The sequence below is a fragment of the Podarcis filfolensis genome (assembly GCF_964270895.1).
Source record: "Podarcis filfolensis genome assembly, chromosome: 9".
NCBI lineage: Eukaryota > Metazoa > Chordata > Lepidosauria > Squamata > Lacertidae > Podarcis > Podarcis filfolensis.
The window spans coordinates 9,329,048-9,344,569 of NC_139610.1; the positions used below are offsets into that span (position 1 = coordinate 9,329,048).

Consider the following 15,522-nt stretch of genomic DNA (forward strand, 5'->3'; position numbering starts at 1 on the left):
ACAGATTAATCCATTTTGCATTACTTTTTATGGGAAAGCGCGCCTTGGTTTTGGAACGCTTTGGTTTTGGAACTGACTTCCGGAATGGATTAAGTTTGAGAACCAAGGTACCACTGTACTAACAATCTAGGCTACCGTTACAGGCTAAAAGACACTTATTTGCCTGCTAGTCAGTTCAATTTCTGCAGGAACACCAGTCAGTTTAGTTCACAATCAACACTTCCCTACACCCTAAGCCATGTGGGCAGAAGAGGGTGGACAGAAGACAAAAGTGTTTGTGTGTGTTGGTGTTCTTTTATTTGCCTTGCTTTCCGGTGTTGATGGTCTTGGCTTATCATTAACACCAACCTGCAACACAGTGCAATATCCTGGCTACTAAACCATAAAGTGATTTAAAAAAAAAAAAAATGTTGCATTTAATTGATTTTTTAGTCGAACAGAGCGGTATAAAGAAAAGGAACAACTCCTTGCTCATTTTCAAAGTCTTCACCTACTGACCTATTTGAAGCCTTAAAAAATAAAACTCTTTAGAGAGCGGGAGAGCTGGCAGTGCAGACATTTGTTCCCTACAGCAAAATGTGAAGGAACTTGTGTGATGTGTCCCTGGGCCTAAAATAGTACAGAGTTTTGGTTGGTGAAGGTTCTGGGAGAGAACTATGTACGTATTCTGAACAGCAGGCATGTTTGTATTCTGATTAGAGTCGGTAGTTGTAACCAAAGAAATCCCAGAGTTTTCAGTGAGTTCTCCAAAGGACTTATCTTTTAGAGAGAAATTAAAAAGGCCTGTGGATTTTCAACCCAAAGGGTAATTTAATTTTTCGTATCTGCGCATGAAAAGAGACTTTACTGCTTCATATAATTTCTCAACAACAATGTTACAATTAAATATGGCTCCTTCTGATTATCCCCTGCTGGGAGAAACTTTTTTTGTCATTGCACTATTTTATATTGTAAAAGTGAGGAGTTTAAAGATCATTTTTATGGTGATTTTATGGTCGACTCCCAATTTATGCATCCCTGGTTGTTAGCTTGTATATGCAAAATATAAAATTAGCTGTGAGCATCAAAGAGCTAATGACAGCCTTCACATTTTTGCTTTGTTTTTTTTTATTTTGAGTGGGAAATACATTATGAGCGAGAAATTTAAAACTAGAGCTGAAATGTTGGAGAAGTCGTGTTGAGGGCAAGCTTCTGAGATGGTCACAAACAATATATCTTTTCACCCCTAACAGTAGTGTTCAGAGTTTGAGATGACTTTTTTCTTCTCCAGCTGACACTCAATGTTCCATGGCTGTTAGAGGTCACTATGCATGCTCAGTCTTTGGGCTCTTTGGGGCTTATTTTTCCTCTTTTACCTTTTCTGTTTCCACCAGTATTTCGCTTCCCATTCTTGAGTTGGGAATAGAGTAGTTGCTTTGGAAAACGATCATCAGGCATCCGTGTTGGCTATTTGCAGTTTGTTAGCGCTGCAGAGAGCTTGCTGGGGAGACCATGCATTAAAAAGGGACTCAAAAATAACTTAAACAAGGTTTTAATATCAAAAACAAAAACTCCATTTACACTAAATACATCAACAACCATGACCCAACCACCAACCCATCCCCCAGGGTAATGGGAGAGCTAGGTGCTGCTCCTTATATACTACACCCAATTGCTGACACAGCTTAATCAATACAACTCAGCAGCACCTGCTATGTTTCACAGCTGTAAAGCTGGGTCTCGTTATTTTGCTCTGGTCCTTGATCTGGCCCCTTAAAGACGTACACATCGGGTGGAACAATGATGAACCTTTACATTTAAAGAAACCATTCAACAATCCGAACAACATGATCAGTAGAATAAAGTTGATGCTGAAGAATCATTGCTTTGATACTGGTGATCATTTGCCTGTCTTCCCAAGCGATGTGTAAATTTTTTGAGAGACACCGTTGATGGAATCTTTCAAAGAGCTGGAGATGGCATTTATAAGTGGTCCATGTTTCACAAGCGTACAATATGGTTGGTAGTACAATGGCTTTGTAAACAAGCGTTTTGGTTTCCCTGTGAATGTCCCGATCCTCAAATACCCTGCGCTTCAGTTGAGAGCAAGCTGCACTGGCAGAGCTCAGGCGATGCTGGATTTCAGCATCGATGTCAACTCTTGTGGAAAGATAACTAGGTAGGAGAAGTGATCAACATTTTCCACCGTTACACCATTGAGTTGGATTTGTGGCACTGCAGAGGGGTTATTTTGTGCCCTTTGGTTTTTTGGATATTGAGTGATAGGCCAAGTTTTCTGTAAGCTTCTCCGAAGATATTTAGGATAGTTTGGAGGTCGTCCTCTGAATGAACACACACTACATTGTCATCAGCATACTGAAGCTCTATGACAGAAGTTACGGAAACTTACTCTTTGCTTTCAGCCTACTCAGATTAAAGAGCTTTCCATCTGTTTGATATATGAGTGCTACCCTGGTGGGGAGTTTCCTTTTGACAATGTGTAGGATCATGGTGATGAAGATAATAAAGAGAATTGGGGCGATAGCACATCCCTGTTTAGCGCCCAATCCCACGGTGAATAGTTCACTTTGAGAGCCATTGTTGTCCATGATTCTTGCCTTCATGTTATCGTGAAGGAGCTGAAGGATGTTCACATATTTATCTGGGCAGCTGATTTACATAAGGACAGTCCACAGGGCATTATGACTGACAGTGTCGAACGCCTTAGTTAGGTCAATAAACACCATATACAGGGGTTGGTTTTGCTCTCTGCATTTTTCTTGAAGCTGTTGAGCAGCAAAAATCATATCCATTGTCCCCCTAGAAGGTCAAAAACCATTTTGGGATTGAGGAAGGATGTCCTCAGATATAGTTAGAAGACGGTTTGCTAAGATCCAGGCAAGAATTTTGCCAGCTGCAACTAATAAACAGATACCTTGACAATTTCTGCAATCCATTCTATCACCTTTTAAAAAAAGATTGATTTTTTGGCATCCCTGAAGTCTGCTGGGATCTCTTCTCTCTCTCAGGTTTTCCCAGGCCCACTCAAAGCAGCATTCTCATCTGAGAGACACCCAGTAGTGGCATGAGTAGCTCAACTGAGTGCCAGAGATCAAACTGATTCACTGACAATTGTTTTAAAATAGTTAATTTTATTTTGAGGTTCATTCTAGGAGTTCGCATATAGAAGAGGTTGCCAACTTGGGGTGGGGCAGGGCTGTGAGTATATTAGTTATGTCTCACTTGGACTACTGCAATGCGCTCTATGTGGGGCTACCTTTGAAGGTGACCCGGAAACTACAACTAATGCAGAATGCGGCAGCTAGACTGGTGACTGGGAGTGGCCGCCGAGACCACATAACACCGGTCTTGAAAGACCTACATTGGCTCCCAGTACGTTTCCGAGCACAATTCAAAGTGTTGGTGCTGACCTTTAAAGCCCTAAACAGCCTCAGCCCAGTATACCTGAAGGAACAGGTGGGCAGGGTATATAATAATAATAATAATAATAATAATAATAATAATAATAATAATTGCAAACGAGAGGAACTGTGTGGACACTTAACACCCACCACAGCCTATTCTGTTGTCTTAGAAAAAATGTTTCCCTTAATCCTAATTTCAGCAGAGGAAGGAGACCCTCTGGGTGCCGGAGCTGGCCTCCGCCAGCTGGCCTGCACTCTCAAGCCATATGATGGTGACCCCTGGCATATAGTATACTATTTGAAAGTATTCCCACAGATGCCAAGTTGGGCTACCTTATCTGAGAAGCATATGGGGCGCAGGTGCCACTGTGGTCTAAACCACTGAGCCTCTTGGGCTTGCCGATCAGAAAGTTGAATGTTCGAATCCCCGCGGCGGAGTGAGCTCCTGTTACTCTACTCCAGCTCCTGCCCACCTAGCAGTTCGAAAGCACGCCAGTGCAAGTAGATAAATAGGTACCACTGCGGCAGGAAGGTAAACGGCATTTCTGTGCGCTCTGGTTTCCGTCACAGTGTCCTGTTGCGCCAGAAGTGGTTTAGTCCTGCTGACCACATGACCCGGAAAGCTGTCTGTGGACAAACACCAGTTCTTTCAGCCTGAAAAGCAAGATGAGCGCCACAACCCCATAGTCGCCTTTGACTGGACTTAACCACCCAGGGGTCCTTTACCTTTACCTTATCAGGAAAGCCTTGCAAAATTCAGCATCTCAGCATCCATTTGCCACATTTGTATCCCACTTTTCTCTAAAGATCCCAGATCTATAAGGACGTTTCCATTTTATCCTCCCCAAAACCCTGTAAAGTTGGTCAGGTTGGGAGCCAAAGTGATCTGCCCAAGGCCATTCAGTGATATTCAGGACTGAGCAGGGATTTTGAACCCTGCCTCCCTGGCTTCAGTGCAGCAGTATGAGCCACACTATATTCCAAGGGATCTCTTTACATTCTCAACCTTAAGTTAGAATTAACCACAATTTTTTGGTTGTGAGAATTACATGAAGCAGAGAAAATAATCAACCTGTGATCAAAGAAGTTCCCTGGGACCTCACTGCCATTCAATTACCCTTGGACACCTTGCTTGCCTCCAGAGTTCACTGTGCTTTATATGTATTCTTCATCTTTCAGGAGTGTGCAGTGTATCTATGTTGTATGGGCTCTAGACGGTGCATTCTCTGTAACTGGAGGTGGCAGTGTTTTGCTGTATCCATTTCATATTCTCTCTTAGTCAGAGAAAAGTCTACTTTAATTCTTTCATCTCTAATCTATTGATCTTAAATAAGCTCTGGATGTGCACCTGTTGCTAGCTTGTAATACAAAAGGAAGATTAACATGATATGAAAAATGTCTTTTATTTAAACAAAAAGCTTTTCCAGAACTTCAGTTTTATTAATGTGTCCTGTATTTATAAATGTATTGTTGTTTATTAATGCCGCTCCCCTAAAGAAAAAAACACACACCCCAAAAACAACCTAGCATGACATCACAATTGTGCATGCAGCAAAGTCTGGCTTTGATCTAATTCAAAAGAAATTCTTTATCAGAAGATAGCAGAGATATAGGAATAGAATAATACACAGTTGTTGGCTGTTTGTTTTTGCCACTGCATTTTTGGAGCATCTGCAAATCTAAGTGCTTTTCAGAAAGACAGTGCTGTGATGTGGCGGCTGCTGCTGCTGCTATATCACTAATAACCTTAGTCCCAGGCCCCAAATGCCCTATCTGTCCCTCCTGGGGTGTGGAAGTCATTTACCACACTAGGTAGTGAACAGAGACTGCTAGTCTTGCAGAATTCGGTTAATCGCCAGATTTTTTTTGCAGCGGCAGAAGATCAGTGCTAGCTGAGTTCAAAGAACAAATCTGTCTCGTAGTTCCATTGTACTTCGTTAGATTACCGAGGATGAAAATGTTTCGTATGAGCCAAATATTTCCTCAGTTGGGAATTCAAATCCGATGCGATGAAATATATACATCTGTTCCAAAAATTGGTTTCTCGTTGATGTTCTGAAGAGAGGAGGACAGCACTTTTAAGAACGTGGGAAGAGATGTGTTGAATCAAACGTTAAGGCCAATCTAGTGTGGAATCCTGTATTCATAAGTGGCTAACGGGATGCCTATGGGAAGCTCTTGAGCAGGATCTGAGCACAACAGTGCTACTGCCCTTTGTCATTCCCAGTGACTAGTATATCAGTTGGAAGAGCAGGCTTGATTTGAAAATTCAGCAGGAAGGAAAAAGGCTTCTCCTCTAAACTCTTCAGGACAAACGGCAGAGAATTCTGTTTTATGCCTTCATCTTTCCAGCTTCGCAAATAAGATAATCCTACTTACGTTTCTCATGTGTTTGTCTTCAGCTATATGCACTGGGAATGCCTGTAATGAGAAATTTAGAGGTTATAGAAACCTTTCTTTTGTGTTTAGTTCAGAGGTCTTAGGATAGTGGCACTGAAATATTGAGAGCATTTGGTGATCTTTTAACATCCCATGCACAGCCCGGGAGCCGCAAATCTTGCAGTGCTGCAGTCCTGGTAGGAGCCGCTTAATCCTTCTACTTCATAAAAAAACAAATACATCCTCCACAAAAACAAACCCAGTACAGTATTGATCAAACCCTATTTAGGCCGTACATACGTGCTGTTGTTTTAAGACATACAATGGCTCGAATTTAACATAAAGTATGAAAGTATAAGAAATATTGTTAAAGGACAGTCCCCCATCTTTGGTAGGAATTTCTCATTATTCTGTTCCCAAGTTTATCAAGAAATATCCAAAATAGTTAACTTACTGGATAGCTTATCAGCTGGTTAGGAGCATGGTGCTGACAACGCCAAGGCTGCAGGTTCGATCCCCATATGGGGCAGCTGCATAGTCCCACATTGCAGGGGCTTGGACTAGATGATCCTCAAGGCCCCGTCCAACTCCACGATGCTATGATTCTACCTGTTCACGTTTCTCCACAACTGTCATTACTGAATATGCGGACTGATATCACAAAAGCTTGGCACTCTAAAGAACCTTTGACATCCATGCTACCTGCTGCTGGGATTTCAACAGCCCAGCAATGGAAAACTTTGGAGGGGGGGGGGGAAATCTACATTTCTCTTTGTGGTATAAGAACCTATGGACTTTGGCTATTGTGGAAAAAAATAACACACCAATTGCAGGTCTCCAGAGGGATTGGAAACCCAGAATGCTTCTACGTCCTCTGACAGGGTTTTATTTCTTATGCTTTGGACATAGATGGCCAACGTGCACCATCTACACCAGCTCAGGAAAAATGGATGTCTTGGTTTATATTAGTGTGTTACTACTCCCGACCTCTTTTTTTACATACGGTATGTTATGGTGTCATACTCTGCTATTGTACTTTTACATTGTCGGCAATGGTTGTCGGTAGGAGCCTCCCCAACTTAATTAGAGCCCTTTCTATTAGAAAGTTGCAAGGTAAGTAGTGGGGAGAAGCGGGGCCTTTTTATGAAGAGTACCCCCATCCTATTCAGGGTCCTATTCAGTTGTTCTTGTTGTTATCCTCCCCATCAGACTGGGTTGCCCCAGCCACTCTGGGCAGCTTCCAACATATATAAAAATATTATAAGACATCAAACCAGGCCCGTCCTACCCATTGAGGCTAGTGGCATGGGGCGCCAAGGCGCCAAGTTCTAGAAGGCACCAGATGAGAGTCCAGGGAACACCGGACGAGTGCGCTTAGTGAGTGAGAGTGCGTGTGCTGCTCCTGCCGAACGTCGGCTCAGTTTTTTCCCTTTTAGCCAAATTCTGCAGGGCGCCAGAAGGCTAAAATGGGGGGAAACCGAGCTGATGCTTGGCGGGAGCGGCGCACGCACCCTCGTTCACTCGGCACAAGCCCGCTTGCTTGGTGGCCATGGCCAACGCAGCACGAAGCGTCCATCCTCCGTCTCTTCCCCGCCGGAGAAGCTGCCCCCCCCAGCTGCTGCCCGCCTCCTCCAGTCCTAAAAAAAAGGTCAACTCTGGGAAGGGGGGGCGCCGGAGGGATCTTTGCACCACTGCACCGGATATGCTTGTGACGGCCCTGCATTGAACATTAAAAAAATCCCCTATACCAAGGCTGCCTTCATATGTCTCCTAAAGGTTTTATAGGTTGCTTATCTCCTTGGCTTGGGGGTCGCATAACTCCATACCCTCCAACATTTCTCCAATGAAAATAGGGACGTCCTAAAGAAAAGGGGGGACTTGGGTGGCGCTGTGGGTTAAACTACAAAGCCTAGGACTTGCTGATCAGAAGGTCGGCGGTTCGAATCCCCACAACGGGGTGAGCTCCTGTTGCTCGGTCCCTGCTCCTGCCAACCTAGCAGTTTGAAAGGACGTCAAAGTGCAAGTAGATAAATAAGTACCACTCTGGTGGGAAGGTAAACGGCGTTTCCGTGCGCTGCTCTGGTTTGCCAGAAGCGGCTTAGTCATGCTGGCCACATGACCCGGAAGCTGTACGCCGGCTCCCTCGGCCAATAAAGCGAGATGAGCGCTGCAACCCCAGAGTCGGTCACGACTGGACCTAGATGGTCAGGGGTCCCTTTACCTTTAAAGAAAAGTGGGACATTCCGGGAACAAATCAGAAAGCAGGACGGCTTTTGTAAATCCGGGATTGTCTCTGGAAAATAAGGACATTGGAAGGTCTGCCATCCAGAACAGGCAGACGGCCAATCTCCCAGACACTGGAGCCACTCACCTACAGTGCCTCCATCTTCCCAGGGTTCAGTTTGTTATCCCTCATCCATTCCACATCTAAATACAGACAGTGTTCCAGACCATGGCCTGCCTCTGCTGACACAGATGTTAAAGAGAAATGGATATAGGGAATAGGGCCGAATACACAGTCCCCTACTCCTGTTCTCTGGAAATGTTCCTGCAGTTAGGGATGAAGCTGCTGTCCAACTGAGCCTCCAATACTCATCCCATAGAGCCAGTCAAGAAGACCTGCTGGGCCCATGGCATCAAAAGCTGCCAGCAGATCAAGAAGCAGAACTGGAGGTGCACCCCCTGTCCCACTCTTAAGACAAGCCTTCCATCAGGGAAACTGAGGCTGATTCAGTCCCAAACTCCACATGAAGCCAGGCAGATACAGATATTCCATTTCCTCCAGGAACTCCTGCAACTGATCTGCCGCCACTCTCTGTTCCGACACAACATAAGGCAGTTTCCTGCATTCCTATGGAATCCATTGCGAATTGGCTATTATAGCTTATTATGCTTCATTATAGTGAAAAACGTTACAGGAGAATGTGTTTCATTCTCTTGATTAACAAGCATCTATTTAAATCAATAGATATCATTTACCTGTATTCTCGATCTTTTTAGTCTCATGCAGTTTGACTATTTTCCCCTCTTGGCAGCAAGAGAGATTCTGTATACAATAACGCTTTAGTCCCAAAAGTTCTGAAAGAGAAGACATATTTCATAATTTTCAATTCACAGCATACGAGGAGTCTTGTTTTCTGAATAAGTATTGATCTGCAGTTTGCAGAATATGCCAAGCCTGAGAGCATTTCTTTTAATTAAAAGGCATAGGCTTGGATGTTGTTGGTAGACAGCAAGAGTGGCTTTGGTGCCTTCAGTTTGACAGCTCTTTTTATTTGCTCTAGACTGGAATTAGACAAATGACAAATTTTCATGTGAGATATATGCATGACAAACTGCCTCACACAGTGGCATCCACAGAGGGGAAGCTAACCAGGGAATATGTTTTTTCCATGTAGTCTGGAGTGAGATCTTTGTAGTCAGGAGGGTGGGGCAATATCTGCTTTTGAACATCGTGATATATCACCAGCTAAATATTGTGATATACCGATATATCACAATGTCTGAAATAAGGATGAAAGTATGTAGAGGTGAATAGGGAGGCTAGGTGATATCTAGTGTTCAACTTTGTGATCTGTCTCCAGCTATACATCACAATATACCAATATATCATAATTTCTAAAATAAAGATGCAGTTATGTAGAAGCACTGGCTGGCTTCACAGTTTCCCCCACATTGTGATTTTTGCATAGCACACTCACTATCATGATTCACAATGCAGTGGTACTTCGAGTTACAAACGCCTCGGGTTATAAACGCCTCAGGTTACAAACTCTGCTAACCTGGAAGAGTTACCTCGAGAGAATGGAAATCGTGTGCTAGTGGCGCAGCGGCAGCAAGAGGCCCCATTAGCGAAAGCACACCTCTAGTTAAGAACAGTTTCAGGTTAAGAATGGACCTCCAGAATGAATTAAGTTTGTAACTAGAGGTACCACTGTATATCGCCAGGTCAAAAATTATGAAACCAGTATCATGATATGGACTTGAAACTGGTTTTGGACAATATATCACCCAGCCCTAATATACATAATGATTCGTGATATATTGCCAGGTCAAAAACAATGAAACCGATATGATATGGACGATACACTGTATCAATATATCACCCAGCCCTAGTAGTCAGCATTGATGAGACAGAACTCGATCCCAATCAAGATGGACCCAGACTCAATATCTCCAGCTGTGTTATGCCCAGGTCATTAGCTTTGCCAATGGTGCAGTGACGTCACCACACTCTCAACATTGTGGGTGCCTTGGGGCATCGGACAGACGGCCCCTGTCTTGATTTCCCAGACACTTCTGATGTAGCAACCTCACTATTCCCTTGATTGTGGATATGTAGCTTTGTGTTGGCTAGGACTGCCTCAGCCACATCTGAAAGTTGTGAATGTCGTGAATTCTGGAAGAGTGGTTAGCCTTGATCATGTGTTATTCACACCTTCCACCAGGTGAATAGATTGAATGTGTAGAGGAAGAGCAGGATGACTCTCTGTGCCTCTTCACTTCCCCATGTTGATGAGCCATGCAACATCTGCATTCCAGGAAGGTGCATGGATTGCCACATGCATACACTGAAAGAGGCATGATCTGTGCTCATTGGAGTCACAAGAGAGGGAAGGACACAAATAATTGCTATGTACCGTTCCACCTCTAAACAGAGGTGAGGCAGAACTGCAGATAGTGTGGGGAGGCATCATTCTGTTGTCCTGCCTGTCCTTTGGGCAGCAGACATTTTGGAGAATGTATGGATAGGGTCATTATCATAGCTATGGCAAACGGCAGGGGTGGGGGAAGCCTATAGATTTAGTTGGCAAACTCATCGCTTCCTCCCTTGCATTGCATATACAAAGCCTCCAGATTTCGTAGTCCATATCAAGAGATGCAAACAGGCCATGCTTATGTCTTCAGTGTGCAATGGCCTAGAGTAGACTTAGTCAGGTGTTTAGACAGACTCTCTTTTCTATGACTGATGTTTCTTAAAGTCAACCAACAAACTTAAACTAGCACTGGGACAAGCAAAGGAGGATCAATATGGCTAACGTGATGCAACAACCTGTACAAACAAGCCACACTGCAATTAAATGAACACACCCAAGCAAGCCCTGGACCCCGCAATCTCTCACAATATCAGTAAGTAAGTAAGCATATAAATAAAGGACCTACCCACATGATGCTGACACAAACCACTACACTAACACCAGGCTTTTAATGTTTGATGCATTACTGTATTTTAATATTTTGTTGGAAGCCGCCCAGAGTGGCTGGGGAAGACCAGCCAGATGGGCGGGGTATAAATAATTACTTCTTCTTCTTCTTCTTCTTCTTCTTCTTCTTCTTCTTCTTCTTCTTCGCAACAGAACAAAAGAACAATCCTCTCCTCTCTCCCGCAACTGTAAGATGTCTATGACAAAAGTGTTTTTCACTAAATGTAAACGAACTGTGAAAAGGACTTTATGAATTGAAAGTGAAGATGATGGCTGTTTTGTAACACAAAAAAATTCAATGGAAACAGCTATGACTGTTGGTTCAGTCTACATTTTGTTTCCACAGTTGTGCACTTGAGACGGCACATGGTTGCTTAGGGAAAAAACACTTTAGGTAGCTGTCTACATGCAAGCTCATCACTCACGGGGAAGAAAGAGCATGTGATCTGAGCGCATGTGAAGTCTCCATGTCCCCAGTTAATGATATGTGGGTGTTGGGGGAGGCAATACATGCCTGCTTCTCCACCACTGAAAGAAGACAATCAACCATGGAAACACGTGAACCCAAAATGTCCACAACTGCAGCAGCAAGCAAGGATGTCTGAAGCACTTTAATTTATTGCTAGTTAAACCCCTGAGCAGAAGAAAGCAAGAGAAGTCTAATAAACATGTGTGTTGAATTGCAACTGATGTCCCTCCCCCCCCCCCCCGGTTTCCTTATTAAATATGCTGACTTCTTCATTGGAAATCGCTGTTTCCATGCTCACAAATCTTCTGTTTGTTTCCTCCTCGACAGTGGGCACTATAAAGGTGTCAGTTCGTGAACAATGCTTGCAAAATGCCACTCATGAGAAATCCCTAGTATTTACCCTTAATCCTCTTTATTGATACTCGTATGTTTTAGTTTCTGTCTGTCTTCACCTGTAGCTGAGATTACCAGCCACCGGAAAACTCAAAATGTAAATCAGTCTTGACATTTTGAACCTACAGCAGTTTCGGACAGCTCGCAATTTGTTCCAGGGTGCAGTCTCCAAATGGCAGAGCAAATCCTGCGACAAACAACATGGACATGGGTCCAGTTCAGATGGTCTGCAAGCAACACTCATATTGTTGCCTGTGGGTGGCTTACAACTGGTAGGAATCGCAGGGAGGTACAGATTGCCTGACTCAAGTGTTTTCACATGGGGCCTGTATGGGGGTCTGTTCTGATTTGTGTGATTGCTTCAGGATTCCCCCCCACCCCGCTATTATCACAAAACAGAAGCAGCCACACATAGAAAGAGCATCTGAGCGGTTCCAAGTGTATAAACTAGGCTAGTGCCCACCAGGATTCCACATGGATCCTCCATGTTGTTACTGTTGTTGTTGTTGTTGTTGTTGTTGTTTAGTCGTTTAGTCGTGTCCGACTCTTCGTGACCCCATGGACCAGAGCACGCCAGGCACTTCTGTCTTCCACTGCCTCCCGCAGTTTGGTCAAACTCATGCTGGTAGATTCGAGAACACTGTCCAACCATCTCGTCCTCTGCCGTCCCCTTCTCCTTGTGCCCTCTATCTTTCCCAACATCAGGGTCTTTTCCAGGGAGTCTTCTCTTCTCATGAGGTGGCCAAAGTATTGGAGTCTCAGCTTCAGGATCTGTCCTTCCAGTGAGCACTCAGGGCTGATTTCCTTCAGAATGGAGAGGTTTGATCTTCTTGCAGTCCATGGGACTCTCAAGAGTCTCCTCCAGCACCAGAATTCAAAAGCATCAATTCTTCAGTGATCAGCTGTCTTTATGGTCCAGCTCTCACTTCCATACTTCACAACTGGGAAAACCATAGCTTTAACTATACGGACCCTTGTTGGCAAGGTGATGTCTCTGCTTTTTAAGATGCTGTCTAGGTTTGTCGTTGTCCGTGGAGTTTTCTTGTTGTTACTGTAAAAGTGTTCTTTTCAATCTAGCATCTGAAGTGCAAAAGAAAAGAAGGAAACAAGATTTCATTTGCTTGTATGAGTTTTTAATTAAAGTGGTACCTTGGTTCTCGAACTTAATCCGTTCTGGCAGTTCGACTCCCGAAACTGTTCAAAAACCAAGGGGCGGCTTCCGATTGGCTGCAGGAGCTTCCTGCACTCAAGCGGAAGCCGGTCTGACGTTAGGCTTCCGAAAAACGTTCATAAACTGGAACACTTCCTTCAGGGTTTGCGGTGTTCAGGAGCTGATTTGTTCCAGAGCCAAGCCGTTCCAGCACCAAGGTACCACTGTATTAGGAAAAAGTCTGTCAATGATAGGAAGAGAAGGAAAATGAGCAGAGCGTTGTTTTATTGTAAAAGATATGGGATATATGTTGAATGTTGCGGAGTACTACGTTGATAGTTTGTTTTAATAGTATTTTAAATGGCATCCTGTTTTTTGCATTTTAGTATTGTATGAGTGGCAGTAACCTTCAAATGAGCACGGAAAGGTTTGGATTTGGGTCAGACTAAAGATCCACTAGGGGACGCGGGTAGTGCTGTGGGTTAAACCACAGAGCCTAGGACTTACCGATCAGAAGGTCGGAGGTTCGAATCCCCGTGACGGGGTGAGCTCCCGTTGCTCAGTCCCTGCTCCTGCCAACCTAGCAGTTCAAAAGCACGTCAAAGTGCAAGTAGATAAATAGGTACTACTCTGGTGGGAAGGTAAACAGTGTTTCCGTGTGCTGCTCTGGTTCGCCAGAAGTGGCTTAGTCATGCTGGCCACATGTACACCGGCTCCCTCGGCCAATAAAGCAAGATGAGCGCTGCAACCCCAGAGTCGGCCACGACTGGACCTAATGGTCAGGGGTCCCTTTACCTTTAAAGATCCACTTAGTCCCTCATTTTGTTTCCAACCATGAACAGAGAGAAGCTCTGGAAAGCTCAGCAGAGGGAATGAAGGCCACAGTCCTTTCCTCTCATTTGTCCCCGACAACTGCTGTTCAGATGTACACTGCCTCCAAAAACGTAGGCTGCATTTAGTTATCTTATCTGTCCCCTAAGATCAGCTAAGGAGGATCTTCACCAAGTCTGTGGATCTCTGAGGTGCAGTTATCGTTATGTGGAACATGGCATTCTCAGTGATGGTGTCCAAACCCTGAAACATCTTGAGAGGCTAATTTATCTTCCTCTCTCCCAGTCTTCCGAAAGAAGATTGGTGAAGGGCATTTTGTTTAGATGAGCCTTCAGCTTAGATTAATTTGTATGCCTCCAATATTAATATTTTTTAAGGGTTCTGCTGCTTTATGCTTATGCCAGTGTTCCTCTTGTTCTTGCTTTTGATAATTTTGTGATACTGTTTGATGCTGTTTCAGTGTTTTTGATTTTGAGGGTATTCTACTTCGGTAGGCTGGGAGTGTGTATTTGCCCTGAAGAAGTCTACTTGCCGTACCCTGCTGCAACTAAGTTGAAGGCACCATAATTGCAATGATTGCGATCATATTCCTTTCCTGTTTAGTCCTGTCCCCATTTCTCTTCCGTTGTCTCCTCTGTAGACTTCTAGACTGTAAACTTCTTGAAGCAGCAATCTCTCTTCTCCTTCTTTTGTAAAGCACCATGTACATGGAAGGTGGTATATAAATGAATAAAGCATTTTCTATTATGGCCAATAGCCATTGGTAGATCTAACCTCCATTAATTTAATTATTAAAAAGTTATCTAAGCTAGTGGGCATGCCTAGCAACCATAAGGTAAAGGTAAAGGGACCCCTGACCATTAGGTCCAGTCGTGACCGACTCTGGGGTTGCGGCGCTCATCTCGCTTTATTGGCTGAGGGAGCCAGCGTACAGCTTCCGGGTCATGTGGCCAGCATGACTAAGCCACTTCTGGCGAACCAGAGCAGCGCACGGAAACACCGTTTACCTTCCCGCTGGAGCGGTACCTATTTATCTATTTGCACTTTGATGTGCTTTCAAACTGCTAGGTTGGCAGGAGCAGGGACTGAGCAACGGGAGCTCAACCCATCGCAGGAATTCGAGCCGCCGACCTTCTGATCGGCAAGTCCTTGTCTCTGTGGTTTAACCCACAGCGCCACCCATATCCCTCTAGCAACCATAGCCAAGCCAAATTTATAAGTTCTTCCTCCTCTGATAACAACAAGTACTGCTGGTTATATATCCTGTTCTCCTTCAGAACAGCCTCCTGCCCCATCAGCTAATCTAGGAAGTATAAAATATAATTTCTCTCTGCTGGCCAATGGCAAGGTCTTTGCTCTCCCCCACCTGCTCCCAGCTGTAGGGTGGTGACCCACTGATGGAGTTGTCTATCAAGACTCCAGTCCACCAGAAGAGGGACAAGAGGTAAAGGGTGCCAGAATTGAGAAGTAAAACATATGCAGAAATGGAAAATATATGGTCTAATGAGGCTAGCCTGGAGACTACTGTTTGTGGCATTATAAGCAGAAAGCAAGGGATTAATGGCAAACCTTAGAAAATGCCACTGGTCAGTGGGAGAGAAGAAGATATTTCAATAAAAGAACCGAACGAGCTGTCAGTGTGATGTGAAGCCCCAGTAAATTGATGTCATAACATTCCAAGAATGAAAAGAC

At 44.2% G+C, this 15,522-nt stretch overlaps 1 protein-coding gene across 7 annotated transcripts in view; it reads left to right on the forward strand.

The window, feature by feature from the left end:
- The window catches only part of LOC310770159 (cytosolic beta-glucosidase-like), a 100,239-nt gene that overhangs the window by 79,660 nt on the left and 5,057 nt on the right, over nucleotides 1–15,522 (forward strand). Inside the window, exon 6 of one of the 7 annotated variants that reach the window (XR_014551983.1) lies at nucleotides 10,808–10,913. The exons of 4 other annotated variants lie outside the window; for them this stretch is intronic. The gene's annotated coding sequence lies outside the window, so the exon portion shown is untranslated. Of the gene's footprint in view, nucleotides 1–10,807; nucleotides 10,926–15,522 lie in introns of all 7 variants that reach the window. 2 more of the 7 variants (XR_014551984.1, XR_014551985.1) reach the window with 2 other exon arrangements.